We start from the raw sequence: 23955 nt of genomic DNA, 5'->3' as shown, positions 1-23955 counted from the left end.
CATGAATCAGGCCCGAGTATCTTGAGCGGATGCTCTTTAATGGGTGAACACGTAATACAAATTCATGGCCAGCATGACTGCAAAGAGTGCAAGGGGGTTACATTGAGACATTCACATCTCTTTCATTCATCTTTTGCTATCCAATAATGGCTAGTGAATTGAATACGTTTATTAACCATTCTGTATCGAGAATCACATGCATGTTGGTTGTTATCGAAACACCAGAGATGCCTAATTCAACGAGGGCCTGATTTACAAAAACGTTTTCAAACGGGAATGTCCCATTGAAACCATTTTTGTAAATCAGATTGGATCCTTATTGAATGAAAATGGGCATTCATTATTACAAACCAAGTTCAAGCAAAACAAAAAGTTTCACTTAAAAAGGAAATGTATTTTTTAGCTTCATATCAACCGTTCCTTGTAATTGCTGATAATAATCTATGCATAAACTTTGCAGGAAATTCTCTTTTCAGTTGCGTTATGTTAATTGTATTATCAGCCATTACTTCATTACTTTATTTGTAAAAACATTTGTTCAGAAACTGTATATTTATTATGGACAATCCACTGTTTTTTTTATAAGGTCGGGTCGTTTTTTTCCACCAAATACATTTGCTAACACAATTCCCTCTGTTCCACTTGTTTGGGACCGCGTACTGGGAGATCAATAATACTAATGTCCGGCACATTTCATACAAAAAGCAATTCACACATGAAGGCTCACTAATGATTCCCACCTATATTTCTTTTTTTGATTTTATAATTTTTTTTATTGTTGATAAACATAATACAGTATTAATGTCATTGTGTTGTAAACATAAAACAGAAATCAACATGATGAACCATTAATGAACGAAAGTTAGGAGAGAAATATTTTGAAGAGCTTTTGAAAGCATACATTATAACCTTATTTTGCTTGGAAATTACATGAACAATGTAGAAATATGATTGATCAATACAAGGATGTATATAACCTTATATGCATACAGCTAATCAATAAAAGATTTCTGCATAACAGCATTTTAAAACATTTTTAAATAGGGGGGACAAACAGGAGACAAGCAAAGAACAAGCAAGAGATTGAGGGGAGAAGGGGGAATCATGGGAAGCTAAATACAGATGATAACGCACTTTGCATGTAGTTAAAATAATCAAATGAAAGAGGTTTCAGGAATTAGGAACCACACTAAGAAGTGCAAGAAGCATCCAAGGAGTATGCAGGTTGCAAGGAGTTACCACTCATGAGTGGTAACCTTAAAGTTATCTAGATAATTGATAAAAAAAGACCATTTGACATTGTACTCAGGTAAAGTGTTTAGATTGTTTGCCATTCACAGTTGCATCCTTTGTGTGAGACATATGTTATTCCACCAGCTTCTGATACACAAGGAACGTGAGTCTTTCCAAATGGCAGTTATGGACTTCAGAGCCAGATTAATAAAAAGATCATGAAGTGTGGTTGCACCATGAGGCAATTGGGTTGTGATTGCAAGGCTTCCTCAAACAATATTTGTAAAGGAAATTGGGTTATCTGTGAAAAAAATAGAATTCAGGTATTCCCACACATGTTGCCAAAATTTGAAAGTGTATGGACACTTACAAAACATATGCTCATAGGAAGCAGAGGCAGCTCCACAAGTCCAACATTTGTCATTGTTACTAATCTTTGATGAGAATCATTTTACTGGTGTAATGAATACTCTATGTATAAAGAAAAGAAAGTGCTGAGAGATGTTCGCTGATGTAGAGATATATTTAATTTTGGAGAAAAGAGTAGACCATATGTGATCGTCCAAAGTATGACCAAAGTCATGTTCCCATTTATGGTGGATCGTACATAACTTTAAGGATGCTATAAGAATGTTATAAAATCTTGAAGCTTTAATGTCTGGGAGCATTGTACGTTTTAGTAATCTGAGGGCATCAGGAGTTAATATGTCATTGGAGGAATTATGAAGTGCATCAATGCAAGAGTTGACTAATTTATTATAGAAATTGAAATCTGTATTGGGGATAGAAAATAGGAGTTTGAGTTGTTGGAACGATAGAATAGAGGATGTATCAATGATTTGTTGAATAAAATGTATACCCTCTTTTTGCCAGGATTTTCTGTTAAGTATTCTGTTATTAATTAAGATCTTACTGTTATGCCATAGTAAAGGGGAGAGACATTTTTTAGGAAATTTAGTATGTGGGAATAGAAAGAGTTGCAGGGCGAAAATTGTGGCTCTTATGGGGTGCGATATGGTAGATGAGGAATGGTTAAACACATATATAAGGTCAGTTATTTCAACAGGAAACACTGACTGTTTCTCTATGGTACACCACGTGGGAATATCTGATAATATGGGGCAAGCAAACCAGCATCTAGATTGTTTCAAGAGGAAAGTGGTTTGGTATAGCTTAAAATCAGGAAACCTAACCCCACCTTTATCATAAGGCACCTTCAGCTTAGCCAAAGCAATTCTTTTGCTTTTGCCCTCTCCCCAAAGGAAGTTTAATAGGATTGAGTAAATGGATTTAAAAAAGGAAGGAGATATCGGAAACACAAAGGAGTTGTAGGTAATATAAAATTATTGGAGACAACATCATCTTGATCATATCAAGTCTACCCCACCATGAAAGATACAGGGGGACCATCTAGAAGTTAATTCTTTTAATCTATGTAGTATAAGTTGTTTGTTTAGTTTTATGGTATCTTGTATAGTAGGGGCAAAATGTAAACCTAGGTACTTGATAGAAGAGCTGCACCATTTAAGACCAAAGGGGTCGATGTCATGTTTAAAACAGTAGGGATTAAGGGGCAATATTTCAGATTTGTCTTTGTTAAGTTTGTAGCCAGATACGTAGCTGAATAGAGATAACATGTTAAGTAAATGTTGGATATTTATTTTAGCGTTCTTAATGAAAATGAGGATATCATCCGCATAAGTAGCTATTTTTATATTAGATGGACCACCTGATATACCTGTGATATTTTTGTTGGATCTGATTAGTTCCAGTAGCGGTTCTAATGATAGAATGTATAAGATAAATGAGAAGGGGCAGCCTTGTCTGGTGCCTCTACTAAGGGAAAAAATTGGGAGGTTAGACCATTAATACATATTGAGGATTTAGGAGAGGAGTAAAGTAACCTAACAAGGGAGATACATTTATGACCACATCCATGCCAGTGAAGAGACTGTAACATGAAGTCCCAATTAACTCGATCAAAGGCCTTCTCTGCATCTAGTGCTATGACAGCTGAGCCTTGATTGTCTTTTTTGTTTTTGTCAGATAGGTGGATAGCATTTAAAAGTAATCTGGCATTTGAGGAAATGTTGCACCCTTTAATATAGCCAACTTGATCGGGTTTAATTAGGGAAGGAAGAGTAGACTTTATCCTATTGGCTCGGATTTTAGCAAAGATTTTGCTTTCCACATTGATAAGAGAGATGGGCCCATAATTACCAGGGAGAGAAGGAGCTTTGCCGGGCTTGGGGAAGAGTATGAGCAAGGCTTCTGAGAAGGAACCAGAGGAGGCATTTTGAGAAATAAAGAAAGAGAATATATTTTGGAGCTTGTGGATGAGAGATTGGGATACTTTATCAAAGAATTCAGTGGAAAGACCGTCTGGACCAGGAGCTTTACCTTTACCTAAGCCTTTGGTTGCTTTGGAGATTTCTTGGATTGTGATATTATTATCTAAATGGGATAGATCTAATTGAGGATAGGAGGATCTATCAATATTGTCAAAGAAGGATGTAATGTTGTTATGGGAAATAAAAGTTTTTAAAGCAGTTAAGAATCTCGTTAGGATGATGAAATATGGTACCAGATGAGTCTTTAATATGGGAGATAAAGCATTTTTCATTTTTGTTTTCAAGTACGTGGCAAGTTGTTTTCCTGCTTTATTGCAAGTTTGATAGATTTTCATTTTATATTTAAGAATGGTTCCTGCTGCAAGATTAGTAATCTCCTTATTAATTAGAAAGCGTATGGCTAATACCTGACGAAGGTTAATATGGTCACCCAGATGTTTTTTGCGCATGGCGTTCTTTTTCGCTGAATAGGCCATAATATGACCTCTCAGAGCTGCCTTAAAAGCACCACAATTATTTACAATTTATGTATCACAATATAGATTTTCAGCATAGAATAGTTGGAGAAAAGATTCAATGGATAGGATAAATTGAGGATCTTGTAAGAGAAAATTATTAAGTTACCAACGAGATTATGGTTTATGTATGTTCAAAAAACTGAAGGATGTACACACTGGGGCGTGGTCAGATATCATTATATTTTCTATTTTAGAGTCAATAATGGAATTTGTAAGGGTTTTGGAAGAGAAAATGTAATCTAGGCGGGAGAAGATGTTATGTGGGGAAGAGTGGAAAGATAGTCTAGTTGTGTGGGATGAGATAATCTCCATGTATCAATGAGGCCGGTTTCAGCTAAACAACCCAAAAAGGATTTGTGTGATTTATTGTTTTTGAATTGACAACTAGATTTTCTATCAAGAAAAGGATCAAGGACCTGATTCATATCCCCATATAAAATTAAGTTTGTGAAATTATTTTGAAGTATCAACTGTTTAATGGAAGTCCAACAATTGGGATCAGGGTTGGTGGCACCGTAAATGTTCAAAATGGTAACCAGTGTAGAGTCTATCTGTAGTTTGACCCACACCCATCTGCCAGCAGTATCAGTATCATGATCAAGAACTTGAAAGGATAATGTTGCCAATTAAAATAGCTACACCATTTTTCTTAGCAACAGCGGGACTAGAAATGATTTCTTTCACCCAGCGGGACTTTGATTTCAGTGCTTCTTTGTTGGAAAGATGTGTTTCTTGTATACAGGCTATGGAAGGGTTGAATTTGTTAAGATGAGAAATGACCTTACATCTCTTGATGGGGTTATTACAACCTTTGATGTTCCATGTGCCACACTTTAAAATCATTGTAATTGCTCAAGAATTATGATAACATAACCTAAAACCTTGTAAATGAAGAACTTTGGCTCCAGAAAATGGAATATTGAATCATGCAAATTCATAATGGGACACAAGAGGTTGACACAATGGGTTGAGGGGAGGGAGGTGGGGGGTCTGATCATGAGATAACACTGAATGGTGTAAAACAATAAAACAGCAATGAGATCAGACTGGATAAGGGAGACAACAGGTGAGTAATATAACAGGCATGGGTAACGCGGCTGAGTCGTCAAAGAGAGAGCAAAAAAAAAAACGACTCAGGATAGAAGAAGGATGTAGTAGGGGCACCCGTCCCGAAAGTTATAGTAAGATAATAATCATGGCATTATACATATAATAAGAAAGCTTATGTGGAGGGAGTATAATTAGCTAATGGGCAATGTAGAGGTACCAGCTGGAAATGACGTGTCCATCCTTTCAGATTTGATGGGACGTATGAAAGCTCTGAGGTCAGCTGGATCGTCAAACATATTTGTACGACCTTCATGAGTTACTTTAAATGAGCAAGGGTGGTAAAGACCATATCTGATGCTAAGTTGTTTTAAGGCTGGACGGAAGGAAAGGAAAATGTTTCTGTGCTGGGCAGTGCTTTTGGCAACATCTTGTGCTATGTATATCTTATTGCCATTCCAAATGAGGAGTTTGCGTTCCTTGGCAGCAGACAAGAAGAGCTGAAGTTGGAAGTATTCCAGAAGATAAAAGATCAGTGTTCTGGACGAGGCTTTAGAGGATGTAGAGCTGTGTAATTTACCAATCCTGTGAGCCCTTTGTATGTTTATTACTAAATCAGGAGGTAAGTGGAGTAGGGTGGAGAGAAAGTTTTGTAGAAAAGCAATGTTGTTACTCTCTTCTGAGCCCTCTGGCAGACCTGAAATGCGAAGATTGTTGCATCGGCTGCGATTTTCTAAATCTTCATGATGTCTTTGGAGGTCTTTAATTGACTTTTCGAGTAATACCACTCTAGGAGAAACTTCCTCAACAAGACCAACTCTTCTTTCCACTTCATCCATTCTATTTTCAAAGCTTTTCTATCTATCATCCAGTTGTTGCAATTTTTGATTAGTGGTCTCAATGAATGGTTTAAGTGACCTAATTTCAGATAAGATGATATCAATGTTAGGATCGGATATTCCCTGCGGAGGAGGTGAGTCAATTTTGGGTCTCTTAAGGTTGGAAGCTGAGTTATTTGGTTCGTTGGTGGTTGTCATATTTTTCTTCTTGGCAGCCATATTGTTTGCAGAGATATATAATAATATATATATTTTTGGAGAATTTGTCTGGGAGTATAGAAGTTGATACGCCCGAACGTGCTTATATTAACATTAGCACATAGCAAAAATGTGTAATTCAATGGGCTAAAGGGAGACTAGTTGAAAAGACTTCTGGTCTTGGAAACCACAGCCCTGCAGACATAGAATACCTCAGTTTACAATTATTACATCCATATTATGCATTTAGTGTTATTTCCGTTAAAGGAAATGAAATACAAACACTAAAGAATAATACGGCGTAAACTGAGGAGTGATTTATGAAAAGTCATTAGCCATGTGGTCATGTGGTATCATAAATACATTCAGCAGAAGCTTGTTTCTTTTTCACAAACATCCCCTAGTGTGCAGAAGAAACACATGATCCAAACTCCTTGTTGAGTGTTGAACATCATTCTACTTCAAGAATCCACATGAATATAATGTCAGCAGAAGTATATTTTATCAGAACAAAATCAACTTCAAAGATGCTTGCTGGAAAGAAATATGTCAAAAATGGGTGCAATACTGTTACTCATCTCTGTCAGATGCTGGCGATCTCTAAATCTGTCAGGTGAAACTTGTGTCTCAAAAGCTAAATATGCCAAAGAAGGGACTTCCAACAAATGCAATATAGGGTGCCACACAACTGATTCAGCTAAAACTTCAATGAGGTTTCCCACCACTGAGAACACACCACCCTGTTCATTCCCACCAAAAGGAGAGAATATCTCATGGGCTTGCTAATGGGAAGGGGAGGAGACTTCCTCTGCTGCTCTGGGAAAGAGACAATGGGTTCCTTGAACTGAAATAAAATTCTAATTCGGGTGTGACTGACACCAACTGCCCAGGAAGACAAGCCCATGTGACTCTCTGGCTCAGCCAAGTCTTGGAGGCGGACCAGACTGAAAATGTGGATTTGAAACTGAAGTAACTGTATGTTTGTGGAAAAGACGTATAGCAAATTGTACTGAACTGGTAAAAATATGGGATTTATAGGTTATTAAAATGAAAAGTTCGCTCACAGTTTAAAACTAATCTGGAATCTGTGCAACATTCAGAGACCAAACCACGAAAAAGTTCATATTCTAGCTATTGTGATTATGTTAGGAACATGGTACAGAACTGACACTGAAAAACAGCCCAAAAATGTGAAAAATTGTCATTTGTGAACCAAAGACGTGCCTTAATTAATCTGTGATGTGTATATGTAATATTAACAAGATATTGTAAATATGTTTTTAGGAAAAATAGATATTCTGAAACATAAGAAAAGGGGAGGATTTTTCTTTGGACCTAAACACTGTGTCACTCTGACACATGATGACACATCATGACACACTGTTCCTTTCTCAAATCAGGAGAGGGGGAATTATCTGATCTATCAGATCCTTAGAGGGTTGGGTATAGTATAATCAGCCTCCCCACCCATTTGGAAGATGGGTAAATAGGGACTGTTGAGGACCCAGACAGACACACATTCACCCATCACTGATCGACTGGTGAAGCACTCTGAAGGAAGATCCAGACTCCAGAACCAGACTCCAGAACCAGACTCCAGAACCCTGAAGCAGAGGCCTAACCCAAAAAGCTGAACCCTTTTCAGCAGGCCCTTAAAATCTAGCAACCTGATTTTAACCCCTAACTTCCACGGGGCCTAAACCATTCAACAGCCTGGCTGAGCTGTTTTGCTACCTCTGGCCAAGAACCCTTGCTAGAACCCAAGGTCCAGATAAGTCCAGCAGAGCTGTAACCCAGAACCTGTCAGATCCAGTCCAGGAGGCCGTGCAGACCAGAGTGACTTGCTGAGAGCAGAGTCCAGGTGCCCCGAATCCTGTCCGGGGGTGAGCGAAGTCCAAGCCAAACCTTTGACCAGATCTTTGACAGGTCCATTCCATTCCAAAGCCATAGTAGTGAGTATTTAGCATAGAACTGTCCATAGTCATCTCTTAGCTTAAGTAATCCCATCCAAACCATTCCAACACATCCATAACTGCATTATCTTTCTCTTATCCACATAATCCTGTGATAATTGTAGCGATAATCATCTTGGCGCTAATATATATTTTCTGGAGAAAGGCAATCGTCTCAGGCAGATAGAAACCATCCGAAGGCACCTCTGGATCTGTGGCTGTGCTGTCCGTGTAGTTTGTGGGTCCATAGACTCCCTATTGTTAAGAAATCTTTGTTCCAAATCTTCAACAGCGCATCTTACATTTTGAAATCTTGACTCTTTTGAGAAAAATCGACCTTCACTAACACCTCTGTAACTTCTGACCCGTGTGTGCTAGGAACAAAATCTAAATGTCAATTGGAAGCTAACATCCTCAGCTTTACTACGGACTAAGGACCACATTCCCACTCCTGACACTTTTGCTGTAATCACGTTTTTTTCGTGCGCTGAACAGTTTGCCACAATTTTGCATTTGGCTCAATTTCACCACATGTAAAAACAGCTATTTCTTGCTTTCAATTTCGGTATTTCGTTTTCCATCTGCTAATCACCCAATCCAAAGCAACTCTCACTAGTTTTGAATCCCATTTAGCAAATTAGAAATCATTTTTAGCATTTTCCCATTAAATTCAAACCACATTTAAAAGCATTTGTCCTGTTTAAGATCAGCCCTGTTTCTCTCTGCTTGCTGGGGGGAAGTGGGATTGAAACTGAAATTGTGATTGTCATTCCATCTCTTCATATCTCATATTGGGGGGAGTGAGTAGTCACAGGGGAAAGCGTGATCACATTGTCTTTGATTGAAGTCATATCAAGTTTTATTTCTGTGTTGTATTCTTTCCTATCATTGCATTTCCTTGCACCCATACAAAGCTATACTCTGACCCATTATTCTTCCTATTCCTACTCCTACTTGATTAAAGAGATTGTTGATATTGTAATACTACCCATTGCTGATCATTGTAGAAATATTCATAAGTGTGATATTCAGATATTATTCATATCTATAAAAGTGTGATATATATTGTTCAATTCTTCAAATTAATCTTTTTGACTTTGCAAAACAAACCTTCTTCTTGGTTCAGTGAGACCGGGGGGGTTCAAAGAGAGGGGCATTATATAAGAGTACATCATCCAGAAATAAAAGAACTTTTGACATAAAAATATATGAATAAGGGTTTCCATTGGGCATCCCACACTAGGCGTTGACTTAGTTGGAGTGCTGGGTTGAAACAACTTACATATTGGGGGCTCGTGTACAGGATTTCTGGATTTGAACTACCACTTGTGCAGCTTAATATAGTGTGCTAACTGACAGGATACATAAATCCTGTTGGGCTACCACGCTGTGTTACACTGTAAAAGTACCCCTCAAAATGAAACACTCTAAGGAAACGGTCTGTTTTGCAAAAATAAAATAAACTTCTGTAATTCAGGAAGGAAATCAATATTTCCAGAATGCCAACATTGGTAGACATCAAGATGGCTAGAGAACACATTTTACATAAGTTATTTGTGAGAGGTGAATGGACTGAGCAGGACTAGAATGTGTGGTTGCAGGCAATCACACAACAGATCACTGCAACAGGGTTAGATAACTGGACAGACCAGGGTCCTGTAACGCTCACCTGGTTCCCACGGAGGCGCAGCGTCGAAGGCGCAGAACTCTGAAGATGGACAGGAAAGGGCCCCTCTATTCTGGCTTCCCTGGCTCGTTGGATACCCTCCTGTGCGTGAAAAGGGAGTATTACCAACTGTGGAACAATGCTCAAGCCTCCCACTCCCTTCCAACCCTCCACGATACCTCCTCCACGATTCCCCGTGAAGCCTCACCTTAGGGTTTGGAAGGATGAGCTCTCCGTCCTGCTTCTGATGCAGGGGCGCGTTGAAACCCAGTTACTTCACTGTATTGAGGATTGATGGGAGTTCAGGTAAGCTTGACTGTTCAGGTAAGGCGCTGTAAAAGTTCTGTTCAAAAGTTCAAGCTTAATAATAATGTTCGTTGTCTAATTGCAGCAAGCGCTAATGCTTATGTCTTTTTCCCCTTAGGGGCCGGGGTTCGGAGTGCCGGAGATATGGCGCCGACCCGAAGTGAAACAGTTCTGGATGAGCGCTCAGGTAATGTCTTTGCATTCGCTCATTCAATGTCTTTGTCTTTTTTCCCCATAGGGGCCGGGGTCCGGAGATGCCAGGAAGCGGCAGGACCCGAAATGCAGTGGGAATAATCCAACAGGTAAGACTTAAAAGGAAACTGAGCTTTCCTTATTCCTTTTCTCCCTCTCACCTTTGTTCTTGTCTTTTTTCCTCTAGGCGCCGGGGCGTAGCTGAATCCGGAAGATCGCTGCTGAAGATGGAAGCGCCTTGCAAAGGTGAGTAAAATGCAGCGCTGCAGCGATCAAAACGAAATGCCTTTAAAATGATGTCTTCCTTTTCAGGGCCGTTGGAGAAATGACTCCGGGATGCAGATTTAGCAGGTAAGGGCTTTTCTTCTCCTATTCTCTTCCTTTCTCCCCTTGCAGGTGTTCCAGGGTACTGGCAGGCGTGGCTGAAGTCAGGATGCAGGAGCTGACACGGTGAGCGTCCAGCTGCTAGGTGCAGAACAACGCGAAGCATGTGTGGCTGTTCGGGTGGGGTTTAAATAGCCTTGGAAGAAGTTCCTGGTATGTATCCTTCCACCAATCAGGTATGTATCCTTCCCCGACCACACCCGGGTGGTGAAGTAGTCCTACAGGTTAAGTAGTCCCATTCAGGCCTCAAGAGGGCCTGGATGAAGCAGCAAGGTCTGCATCAGGTAAGTGTGCACCCAAGCACTTAAACACATATCCTCTTCTATGAGCCTGGCGCCCGCTATGAGCCTGACGCCTAAGGCGCCAGGACTGAGTCCAAAGGGCCCCGACTTGGGCCCGCTGAGACTTCCCTGGGGAAAATGATGTCTGCCTCTGGGGTTGCTGGGCCCGGCCTGGCTCCTTAGAGGTAGGCATCATGACAGGTCCCTTTCATGTGGCCCTGAGTGAACTGTATATGGCCCCTAAGGCCAAGGATGAGCAAAATAAGATTGCCAAGATAGCGGCATATCTATATTTATATATGGGAGCCATACAGGATAAATATGCTGAAGGCCAAGATCTGGCAAGTAGGCAACTGATGGCATTAGAAAAGGCCCAATCTGATCTGGACTCTTCTGAGCAGAGGCTGCAGAGGATCCAGGAGTCAGAAAATGATAGTAGGCAGTACATAGTTAAAAGAAAAGAGGATATGGGTATCCTGCAACAGGAAAAGGCAGAACAGGAAACCAGAATTCTGGCCTTGCATAAGGAGTAGTACCAAGAAAGTTTGGACTCCCTACTGCAGAGCCAGAAAAAGCTGGTGCAACAACTGGATTTCAACAGGGCATGCACAGAGCAGGTAGCCACCCTTCAAATCTATCTAGATAGAGAGAAGACAGAGAGCAACAAATTCATTCTGAAAGACCTGGACACCCAGGCAGAGTTTGATGAAGAGAGACAGAAAGCTGGTGCCCTTCAAAGACAGAGGGACGACCAGGTGGCACAGAGGCAGGCTCTTGCTCAGGAAAGGGACACCTTAGGTCAGGAAGTCTGTCACTTAAAAGGGAAACTGGGAGAAAATCACCTGGTCCTCTAGGGACTGGGTGACCTCCAAAAAGAGCATGATAGATTGTTAGAACACACCAGGAGGGTGGAAGATGCTCTGGCAAGGAAGGAGCAGGCCGGTATGGACAGGACTCAGGAGGTAACCCTCTTGCAGCAAAGACTGACCCAGTACTCGAAGACAAACCAGGAAGCACAGAGAGAAAATTAGTCTCTCTGTCAGAACAATGATAGGCTCCCCAGGCAGGTAGCCATGCAAGAGAGACTGATAGAGAATAGTAAGGCCTTGATTGAGGAACAGAAAGCTCAGGTTCTTGCATGGCAACAGGAAGCAGGGGCTGAGAGAGATGAGGTTCGCTGGGAAAGGGAAACACCTGAGCATAACCTCAGGAATCCTAGTACCAGAGGCCTTCATCTCTCCCAGTCCCTGGACTCTGCCACCCTCATGTCCACTGGCACACATGAGCCCAGGGCCACGGGGAAGGTAGATTACTATCCAGGCAGAAGTATGGGGCTCATAGACCAGTACCTCCCAGGAATGGATGGCGGGCATCTGGGTATGGGTACCCAAGTACTGTGAAGTTTAGTGGGGAACTCCAGGAGAGTAGGCCCACTAAGGGCATCCTGAAAACCTCTGCCCAGCTGGACAGTGGTGGGGGGGGGTACCAATACAGTCCTAGGAGCAAGGAGGAATCAGAAGACTCCTCTGAGCACCCCAGGACACAGGAGACTAGGTCCCCACATTCTGCCAGCCATTCCGAGGCTCACAAAATCCGGGAGAACCTAGAAGACCAGACGGGCACACCTGGGAGCAGTGCCTCTGAGTCAGAGGATGAATGGACCAGGGTGACCCGAACCAAGAAGGCCAATAAGGCAAAAAGGGCCTCGCTTAAGGACTCCTTAAAAAAGAATCAAGGAAATAAGGAGAGTCATCACGCCTTATCATAAGAACGCCAAGTATTGTGTTTGGGAGCACTTAGAGCTCTTTCAGCAGATGATGGAAACTTTCCATCTGAAAGAGAGCAGTAGCTGCATTCTGTATGTGAAATGGACCTTCTCACCAGAATACTCCAGTTTCTTTGCGGGGCTGGAGGACCAAAATTATTCAAGATGGTCCACATATAGGGCGGCCATCTTGAAGCATTTTTCTGTACACAGAAATCCCCAAGAGGCACGCAAAGCAGCCTACAACTTGCAATGTGGGGAGGACCAGGCCCCACAAGAATTTCTGCAGGACTTAAAGCGTGCCTTTGCGCAGACTACCAGAAGGGTGCGCACGGACAGCAAAGAATTTGTTAATACTTTTTTCCATGCTCTACCAAAGTAGATCATGACCCAGCTAGTGAGAGATTTTCATGAGAAAAGATCACTAGACTGGGTCATTGAACAGGCCACCCGGATCTATGAGGTGCAAAAACCCATAGACAACAAGAATACTCAAGCCCCAAACCAACCAACACCCCTGCTGCTGTTAAGGTGGCAGAGGTAAAGGTTGCCCCCATTTTGGATTTGGAGATGGGGGCCTAAGAACCCGCCTGCACAGCAGACCAATCCCAAGCCCAGGAGGCCCTCTGGCCAGTCACAGGCAGGGAGCAAAGGAGGTAGTCCCACAAATGGGATCCCTCACTCCCCTGACAGTATAAGTCCCCGCTACAAGGGGAACAGATCCATCCTGGGTTATGTGTGGACTCCTCCAGCCCAAGGGGGAAGGGGATACAACCAGGCACCTAACCCAGGGAACTTCCCTCTTCACTTCCCTCAGGAGGGCAGAAATTCCCCAAATCCTGGGCAGAACTTTTTCCCCAGGTATCCACAAAACCTTCAACCCCAGAACAATCCATCCTTATTTCCCCACTTTCCTGAGCCCAGACAACCTAATCCTGGAGAGGGGAGGCCAAGGTTGGAGGGCTACCCAAATCTTCCCAACCTGGGGTATTACCAGAGAAGGGATAGATAGCTACTCTTCCTGGGATCAGCCCAGGGGAGAAATGAGAACCCTGTATCAGCCTGGGCGGGTTTCACAGCTAGAGAGCCAGGTCCAAAATATGGCACGGGATCTGGGTCACATACTGAGGGCTCAACAGAACCCTCAGATGAGCATGCCACAGCAGAATGCCCCAAACTCTGGACCTGGTGCTCCAGTACAATGACAGGGGCAGCACCCCAACAACCCACCGGTTCCCAGGCAGGAGGCACAAGGGGAAAGGGGGTGTAAAGCCTTGGAGGAAGCTTCCTTCCCCACTTGTAAAAAGCCCCTGGGAACCCAGGAACCGGAACAAACATCTCCTGCCCCTGAAAGTCTGCTATCCAAGGAGCAGAGGGGGTTAGGAGAAACAAAGGACCCAAACAGACCCATTTTGTGTAGGAGGTACCGATCTTCCAAATTGAAGGAGAGGGATCCTCAGAGGATCCTGGAAAAAGGATCATCTCCTTCAGAGAAGGGAACTCCTCCCAAGGAAAAATGGGTCCCAAAGGATTCAAATCCAGACTGGGTAGATGTGGGGACTGAGCTAGCACTGCCCATCATCCTATCCCAGAACCAACAGCATAGAAATCCCCTGGTTCAAACCCATCCTGGTGATTGCCTCCAAAAAGGGGGGGGGCAGCCCAGAACCGGAACCAGGGGAACTCAAAACTTCTCCCATCTCTAGTTGCCACCTTTTCTTTGCAGATTCCCAAGACTCCCCACAGAAGTCTGCCCAAATCTCTTCTCTCTCAATGTCCAAAACCATAAAACTAGCCCACCAGTTGTCAACAAATGTGCATTATCTGTGCCCCCTTGCGGAGAAGGAGGAAAGATACTATGCCCCGGTTCAAATACAGGGGCAGGGTACAATTTTGGCACTAGTGGACACTGGATCCCAAGCTTCCCTTCTGTCCAAAAAGGCCTTTGGTTAACTAAATTCAGGAAGGGGGGAGAGTTACCAAATTCCTCTCACCCTTCTTCCTGGACAAATTCAGAACTTTGACGGGAAGGAAATTCCCGTTGAGGTGACTGCGGATTTGGACATTAAAATTGGGTGACACAAGGTGGAGCACCCGGTCATAGTTGTGACTCCCGAGGGCACCCGTTGTTTACTAGGGAATTAACTCCTGTGAAGGTTGTCACCCTAATAGATTGCATAAACAAGGTCCACTGGACCCAGACTAGCCGACCAATAAAATTGAAACAGAGTGTCAACCATATTAGTTTAAACGGCACCTGCCCCATGGTTGAACAAAAATCTGACCAAGTAGCATTTCACTTCCAGAACAATCAAATTCCAGATGTAACAATGATAGCAGTAGGCCAACAAACTGGTGATGGGGGGTCCTCTCTATTTCTGAAAATCAACCTTCCTTTCAGTTTAAGGTGGCATTCCACACTGGAAGCAAACACTCTGAAATGCTTTACCAATCCACAATCAGACATTCCCACTCCTATAGTCCAGGAAGATGAGAAATCAGCCCAGAGCCTGGCTGATATTCAGCAAATTGGAGAGCAGTTGTTCATCCCAATTCAGTTAAATGAAGGGAAGGACTGTGTTCTCGCCCGAGTGTGTGTGAACAACGGTAAGAGCTTCATCAGCGAAGCCATGTTCTGCAAAATCCCAAAAGATCCAGCCTTTCATACATTCAAACTACTGGACAAATGGGAAATGGATCTGGAAGCACCCAATTCCAAACATCTCCTGCCAAGCAGGTGTATGCTCAAAATCTCCATAGGCAACAAGAGCATAGTCCATAATTGTTGGGTCGTGCGAGACGTCACTGTCGCCTTTTACTTAGGCAGTGACATTCTCAATCGCTTTGCCATTAGTTTGGACCTAATAAACTTCAAAGCTTGGTCCCAATTAGCGGATAATCCCATGGGCTTTGATGATCCAGAGAAAGCATTTAGGTCAGCACAATTGCTGCCTTATTCAGTTGACATTCAGATTGGAGAGGAAGTCACCATCCCAGAATGGACCCGACAATTCTCCCTGGAAGCGAAAGTTAAAAGAGGACAGAAATTGAAAAACCCTGATGCCTATCTTCATCTAAATGCGTCTCACCAACAGCAAGGGTTGGGGGTAAACCCAACACCACTAGTCAACATAGAACATGACACCATTCCAATAGAGGTGGATAACAGCGACTTAAAGAGTATCACTCTAGCCGCAGGCACCATTATTGGAATTGCGGTTGATGACCGGCATTTTTCCATTGATTTAGGCAATGAACTGTTTGGACTAATCCCCAAGGACTGTTTTGACAGTGACAGTGATGACAACACAACACCAGACAGGATCTTTACCGGCATGGGGGGAATTTCGTGGTGTAAACTTCCTGCCCTTATGGTAAGGAAGAAAGATGTGACTTGTGACTTCAGGAGGGATGAGGTGATTTTCCAAGTCCGCGAGGACTGCCTTCCCCATCTGAAGCCACAACTCCAAATCAGCACTGTGACCAGGGACTTCTCCACCCAGATGGAGGAGGCCGTTGAGATAGCAAAACCAGAAGTCTTTTCAGGCTTCAGGCAGATGGTTGAGGAGAGAGTCAACCTAGCAGATGCCTGTGAGACTCTGGAGAAGAAGCAAAAGTTGAAACAAATTTTCTTGGATTTTCAAGATCTCTTTGCAGTGGACTCTTATGATTGTGGTCGCACTGACATCCACACAACAACAATTCCCACGGACCCTGGCATGACTCCAGTGTTTGTGAAGCAATATCGCTTGCCTCTCGCATCAATGGAGTCCCTTACTGAAATAATTAAGAACATTGAGTGCCGTGGGATAATCCGTCCAGTCCACAGCACCTTCAATAATCTGGTGCTGGGTATATTGAAGCCAAACGGCCAGTGGAGACTCTGCGCCGACCTTAGGGAGATCAACAAACGGGACAATACTTCACGATGGCCTCTTCCCTACATTGACCAAGGGATGGCCCAGATCCAGGGGTCACAGGTATTCACTGCAATAGACCTGACCAATGGATACTGGACTGTACCTGTCAGTAGGGAGGACCAATACAAGCTGGCCTTTACCTTTGGGGGGCAGCAGTACACATGGACCCGGATTCCCTTCGGATACATAAACTCCGGCAATTAATTCAACATTTTTCTACATAAGTCCATGCCCGACCTGGGTGAAAGGGGTAACTTGGCTTATGTAGATGATGTCCTCATCAAAAGCTCAACTGTGGATGAACAGATAGCGTAGATCCGATATGTTCTGACACAGTTGAGGGCAGCCGGAGCAAAACTTTCCTTTCAAAAGGCACAGTGGTGTAGAACCCGGGTCAATTTCTTGGGGCATGAGAATACTCCTCAGGGTCTCTGTCCCCAAGAAAAGAAAGTGGAAGCACTGCAGAAATTGAAAGACCCCACAACTCTGCGGGAACCTAGGAGCCTCCTAATTACTAATTACAGTAGAACGTTCATTGAGGGCTACACAGAGATCACAAGACCCCTGATTCATCTTTGGAAGGGGGAGGTCAAGTGGGAATCGGGTCCAGAACAAAGCGATGCAGTAAAACAACTCAAAAGAAGCCTCTCACAAGCGCCTTGTCTAGCTTACCCTGTCAGAAACAAGGAGTTCTTCTTGGACACAGGATTCACTAATACATGCTTGACTGCAGTATTATGCCAAAAGCATGACAAGGTCAATAAAGCAATCTCCTATGTGAGTAAAACTTTAACCTCTGTGGAGGAAAAATTCAACGATTGTGAGAAGGCACTCCTGGCAACGGGGTGGGCATTGAAGAATTACTGCCCGTTTATCCAGGGGGAACACATCATAGTGGAGACTCCACATCAGCCTCTGCAATATCTCCAAAGTGACAGAATCCGGGTCGGAAATGTAAGTAATTCCCCAATTACTTCCTGGATTATGTCAATGCAAGGCTTTCCTATGGAGGTTCGATATGGCCAAAACAAGAAGAGTCCCCTCGCGCAAGGTCTGGCTGACTTGCATGATTGTGCCAGAGAAAACTGTCTCGAGGACGAGAGTCTAAAAATCAAAGACAACATGGAGGCATACCTCAATTCCCCACAGAAAGTCTTTGAAGAAGACAAGTGTGAGGGACTGCCCACTGTAAACAACGGGGAAAAAGAACTTGTGGCCGGCGTAGTGAATGCATGGGTGAAGGAGACCCCAGAACCCTCCGCTGGGTACAAGATTGGTCCCCGAAGTAGTCAAGTGGCAGAGTTGATGGCTTTGCATCAAGCCATCCTCACTGCTGTCCAACATCAACTCCACAAACTGGTCATAATCACAGATTCAGATTATGTACGGAACGGGTTTGTGGAGCACCTGGTTAAATGGAAAACCAGAGGCATGCTATGCGCTAATAACAAACTCTTGAAACATGGGAAATTAATTCAAAATATTGATGATCTGGTCACCTCGAATGGGATGACCATCTACTGGAAAAAGATCAAGTTCCATTCCAAAGTAGAGGGACCAGACAAAACTGGAAATTACTTAGCTGATCAGCTGGCCAAAACCGGGGCCATCCAAGGGGATCTAATTGAGATCGAGCCCCTGTTTGGGAAAATCCAGGTCACTGCTATCACTAGGTCCCAGACAAATGCTCACAATGATCTTTCAGCTGCACAATGGAGTAAGGAGACCCCAGATGCTGATTTGATTACGGCTCAAAAAGGGGATCCAATAATTAGTAAGTTTTATCAACACATTGATGACCCTGAGAACTTTTCCCTGACGGATAGCGATTACCTAGGGAAAGAGGACCTCAGAGTGTTGATGAAATGTCCAAAAATGTTCCGAATACAAGACGGTTTGTTGGTGAGGAGATCCCTAGCTGGCCATGATCAGTGGGTGGTCACTACCTCATATCGGAGCCTGATGTTAAGTCACGCCCATGATGCGGCCACCGCCGGTCATCGGGGGTTTCATACAACACTTGAAATCTTAAGAGAGGTTGCATACTGGCCACACATGGGTCAGGACCTCGACCAATACTTGAAGGGGTGTTTTGTGTGTGCACAATTTCAGCCAACATCCCTCACGCACCGTGCGCCTCTCCAAAAGAGGGGGATGACATTACCATGGTCAGATTTACAAGTCGATTTCATTGGGCCTGTGATTCGCTCCCTTAGGGCAAACAAGTACATTTTGACCGTGACATGCTTGTTTACTAAATGGGTGGAATGTCTCCCGGCCCCAAACTGCAAGGCAGAAACAGCAGCTGCCCTGATGATCAACCACATCTGTTCACATTTTGGACTACCCCACAGGATCGAGTCAGACCGAGGTTGCCATTTCACCAGCGAAGTAATGACAAAGATGTGGGAGATACTTGGGGTCAAAAGGAAGCTACACATTGCTTACCGGCGAGCCTCTAGTGGTGCAGTGGAGAGATACAATAAAACAATTGTGAGCAAATTAAAAAAGTTTGTGGCAGATTCTGGGCTAAGTTGAGATATTTGATTACCTCTTGTCCTAATGGCCATCAGATCTACCCCTTCATCGGCAACAAAAATGTCACCGTTTGAGCTGATGATTGGACGCAGGATGGTGCTTCCCCAGCATCTGCTCTACAGAACTCAAGAGCAGACTTTGCTCAACGCATCCACAACTCATGAGTATGTTGAAAATCTAAGAAAACACCTTCAACATGCTTTTGCCTATGCTCAGCGAAATCTAGAAAGATCTGCAGACAGCATGAAGACCCACTATGACTTAAAGACTACCAGAAAAGAATACAATGTAGGAGACCGGGTCTACTTATACAATTTCCAAAGGAACCAGGCCAAACAGCGCACATTTTTGCCTACCTGGAAGGGTCCTTTTGAAATTGTAGACAAAATCTCACCAGTCGCCTACAAAATCTGCATCCCCAAAGGGAGTGTGGCAGAGAGGGAAAATAAGTGGGTCCATATTAATCAACTAAAGTGTTGCCATCGTAGGCACACTCTGCAGCAACTGGAGGAGTCTTCGGGAACCCCAGAGGGGGCCACTCCAGCTCCATAAAATTCCAACTATAAAGTATTCCATAAATAGTCTATAAAAAAATGAGTCCTGATTAATGAAAATGTATGTGTCCGCCCCACTACATTAATAGTGGTGGGGAAATGTCTACAAATATGTTTTTGTTTTGTCACCCATAGTATTTTGATTGGAAACCATGGAGATTAACCAATGAGGACTACCCAGGGACTGGGAGCAAAGATCCGAGGGGCCCGGAGTATCGCTCAGTACTTACATCAGGACTGGCGAGGAGAACCAATCGATCCATCCCTGATGGAGGAAAAGAGGATGAACTTTGCCATTTGTGGAATCAGAAGAGATGAAATTGACATCCAGTCTTGCGAATTCCCATTGATGGATGCTCAACGCCAAATCGCAAGAGGGGGCGCTTGTGGGATGTTTTTACACCACTAGTCCAGGCACTGCAACATTCTGTGCGCTGCTTGCATCAGGAATATCAGAATGGCCGCCGGAAAGCATTCTGCTCAATAAAATCACCCAGAAGTGCGCAGGAAAAATCTGAAAAATATGGCGCCATCCACTTTTGCCTAGGTCAGTGGCAACACAGAAGCCCACTGCCAAAACCCATCATTTGGCTGCACACAGATCAAAATGACTGCAAAAGAAACACAGAGCTGTGTGGAAATCCGTTTTTCTTGGTTGTCAAATTTGCAAAAATCATGGCTCACAAACCACCCAAACGATCCAACCGCCTTGTTGGGTGTTGAACATCATTCGCCTTCAAGAATCCACAGAAATATAATGTCAGCAGAAGTATATTTCATCAAAACAAAATCCACTTCAAAGATGCTTGCTGGAAAGAAATATGTCAAAAATGGGTGCAATACCATTACTCGCCTCTGTCAGACACTGGCAATCTCTAAATCTGTCAGGTAAAACTTGTGTCTCAAAAGTTAAATATGCCAAAGAAGGGACTAACATCAAATGCAATATAGGGTGCCACACACTGATTTTCATGTTGAAAATGACGGAATTGGAGATATGTTTGCTTATTTTAAATTAGTAACTGTAATTTTTCACAAGGTACAATGTCACAATTGACCATAAGGTAACCTGATTCAGCTAAAACTTCAAAGAGGTTTCCCACCACTGAGAAAACACCACCTTGTTCATTCCCATCAAAAGCAGAGAATATCTCATGGGGTTGCTAATGAGAAGGGGAGGAGACTTCCTCTGCTGCTCTGGGAAAGAGACAATGGGTTCCTTGAACTGAAATAAAATTCTAATTCGGGTGTGACTGACACCAACTGCCCGGGAAGACAAGCCCATGTGACTCTCTGGCTCAACCAAGTCTTGGAGGCGGGCCAGACTGAAAATGTGGATTTGAAACTGAAGTAACTGTATGTTTGTGGAAAAGACTTATAGCAAATTGTACTGAACTGGTAAAAATATGGGATTTATAGGTTATTAAAATGAAACGTTCGCTCACAGTTTAAAACTAATCTGGAATCTGTACAACATTCAGAGACTGAACCACGACAAAGTTCATATTCTAGCTATTGTGATTATGTTAGGAACATGAACATTTCCAGGAATATGCCCAGATGGTATGTGTATGCATGTGTAAAAATTGGTACAGAACTGACACTGAGAAACAGCCCAAAAACGTGGAAAAATGGTCATTTGTGAACCAAAGACGTGCCTTAATTAATCTGTGATGTGTATATGTAATATTAACAAGTTGGGGATATTGTAAATATGTTTTTAGGAAAAATAAATTTTCTGAAACAGAAGAAATGGTGAGGATTTTTCTTTGGACCTAAACACTGTGTCACTCTGACACATGATGACGCATCATGACACACTGTTACTTTCTCAAATCAGGAGAGGGCGAATTCTCTGACCTATCACATCCTTAGAGGGTTGGGCATAGCATGTTTTGCTACCTCTGGCCTACCTCTGGCCAAGAACCCTTGCTAGAACCCAAGATCCAGATAAGTCCAGCAGAGCTGTAACCCAGAACCTGTCATATCCAGTCCAGGAGGCCGTGCAGACCATAGTGCCTTGCTGAGAGCAGTGCCCGGGTGCCCCGAATCCTGTCCGGGGGCGAGCAAAGTCCAAGCCAAACCTTTGACCAGATCTTTGATGGTTCCATTCCATTCCAAAGCCATACTAGTGAGTATTTAGCATAGAACTGTTCATAGTCATCTCTTAGCTTAAGTAATCCCATCCAAACCATTCCAACACATCCAAAACTGCATTATTGAATCTCTTTTGTCTCGCTTGAATCTTTCTCTTATCCACATAATCCTGTGTTAATTGTAGCGATAATCATCTTGACGCTAATATATATTTTCTGGAGAAAGGCAATCGTCTCAGGCAGATAGAAACCATCTGGAGGCACCTCTGGATCGGTGGCTTTGCTGTCCGTGTAGTTTGCAGCTCCATAGACTCCCTAGTGTTAAGAAATCTTTGTTCGAAATCTTCAACAGCGCATCTTTCATTTTGAAATCTTGACTCTTTTGAGAAAAATAGACCTTCACTAAAACCTCTGTAACTTCTGACCCGTACGTGCTAGGAGCAACATTTAAATGTCATTTTGAAGCTAACATCCTCCGCTTTCATTCAAAAATAACCACATTCCAGCTCCTGATATTTTTGCTGTAATTGCGTTTTTCGTGCGCTGAAAAGTTTGCTGCAATTTCGCATTTGGCTCAATTTCACCACATGTAAAAACAGCTATTTCTTGCTTTCGATTTAGGTATTTCGTTTTCCATCTGCTAGTCATTCTACAATCATTGCTAGTGTTTACCTGACCCAATCCAAAGCAACTCTCACTAGTTCTGAATCCCATTTAGCAAATGAAAAATCATTTTTAGCATTTTCCCATTCAATTCAAACCACATTTAAAAGCATTTGACCTGTTTAAAATCAGCCCTGTTTCTCTCTGCTTGCTCGGAGGACGTGGGATTGAAACTGAAATTGAGATTGTTACTCCTGATACCTGTGTGCCCTCATTCCATCTATTCATATTGCATATTGGGGGGAGTGAGTAGTCATGGGGGAAAGAGTGGTCGCATTGTCTTTGATTGAAGTCATATCAAGTTTTATTTCTGTGTTCGATTCTTTCCTATCATTGCATTTCCTTGAACCCATACAAAGCTATTCTCTGCTACATTATTCTTCCTATTCCTACTCCTACTTGATTAAATAGATTGTTGATATTGTAATGCTACCCTTTGCTTACCATTGTAGAAATATGCATAAGTGTGATATTCAGATATTATTCATATCTATAAAAGTGTGATATATATTGTTCAATCCTTCAAATAAATCTTTTTGACTTTGCAAAACAAACCTTCTTCTTGATTCAGTGAGACCGGGGGGATTCAAAGAGAGGGGCGTTATATAAGGGTACATCATCCAGAAATAAAAGAACTTTTGACATAAAAATATATGAATAAGTGTTTCCATTGGGCATCCCTTACTAGGCGTTGACTTGGAGTGCTGGGTTGAAACCACTTACACTACTCGTCTTTCCGCATTAGTGTCAGGCCACGCCCCCAGCTATGTTTCTATCAAAACATTTACAACGATATGTTGTCATTTGTTGTCATATCCTGCCTGTGGTTGCTTCCAAAAACGGTGACCTTCTTTAGCTGTACTTATCAGAAAGTCATGTGGTAAACGTTCTGGCCTACTAACTCCTTTTACAGCGGAGGAGACTATTAACAATTTATGAACACGATCATCTCCTAGACAACTGCGTGTGTTTCTCAATTGAGACAAAGTTACATCCTACTGTACACGGCATTAAGACGAGGAACCTATTGGTATACTGGGCCCTAAACGCCACCATTTTACATACCACATTTCTTAGCAAATATATTTCTATGATGCATTCCAGCAACAACAAAAACAATGAAAAAAAAAAAAAGAATCATCCAGAAATATATACAAGATAAACTGAGCCCCTTTTGTAAGTCTGACAGTCTCTATGTTATTTGATTTCCTTGATGAACAAAAGACGGAATTACTTGAAAATTAACATGCATTATGTTAAGTGGTTTTCTTTTTTTAACAGTGTTTTTCTACTCATACGAGACTGGATTGCTGCCAAAAATATTTCCATGAAGATTGCTAATACCAGGGCTTGTACCTGGTTTGACAATTTTCTTGTGGAGGGAGTGCACCATTCAGCTCCCTAATAAATCTATCGAGGTACACAATCCAGCCAAAATAATTGTTAGTAGAC

This window comes from Ambystoma mexicanum, chromosome 8 (genome assembly GCF_040938575.1).
Source record: "Ambystoma mexicanum isolate Mex_15411 chromosome 8, UKY_AmexF1_1, whole genome shotgun sequence".
In the NCBI taxonomy this organism is placed as follows: Eukaryota; Metazoa; Chordata; class Amphibia; order Caudata; family Ambystomatidae; genus Ambystoma; species Ambystoma mexicanum.
The sequence above is the reverse complement of the archived record's forward strand: the minus strand, read 5'-3'. Positions refer to the sequence as shown.